Source organism: Panulirus ornatus, chromosome 6, assembly GCF_036320965.1.
Source record: "Panulirus ornatus isolate Po-2019 chromosome 6, ASM3632096v1, whole genome shotgun sequence".
NCBI lineage: Eukaryota > Metazoa > Arthropoda > Malacostraca > Decapoda > Palinuridae > Panulirus > Panulirus ornatus.
Genome location: NC_092229.1, coordinates 38762448 through 38763102, shown reverse-complemented (window position 1 = coordinate 38763102; position 655 = coordinate 38762448).

The window sequence follows — 655 nt, the reverse complement described above, 5'->3', positions numbered from 1 at the left end:
TAATTCTATAAACATTACTCAAGATAGAAAATAAAGATATTCCACGATTTACGAAGAAAACTTGTAATATTTCAAAACCATCATAAATGAATAGGAGAATAGAAGGACCAAATCGCCAAAATCAGACAACATATAAGAAATTCAATTCAATGGAAACCGATGAATCGCCAGGAATTATTCAAAATTCAAAGAAAGTGTAAAAAGGTTATAAGACAGAGTAAACGCGAAGAAGAAAAGAACGTCCTTTAATGTTAAGAATATTCCTAAGGAATTCTTCAAATATATAAGACAAAGGAAGACAGTAAAAGAAAGAATTGGACCATTTCGAAACGAACATGACGACAAGGACATGGCTACCATACTGAATTATTCCCTTAACTCCGTATACATTGAAGACACGTCTCGAATACCACAACCAATGAAAATGTTTCAAGGATCTGGTGAAAAAAAGTTGAAGGTGAGAGAAATAAAAAGCACTGAAGTACGTTGATAACTTGACGAATTAAATCCTAACGGCCCAGATAACTTAGCTCCATGATTTTTAAAGATCAGGAGACAGCTGATGTAACCAATAACAAAAATATTCAACAAATCTCTATCGGATGATCAGGGTCCAACTGACTGGAAACTAGCAAGTGTTACTCCTTTATATAAA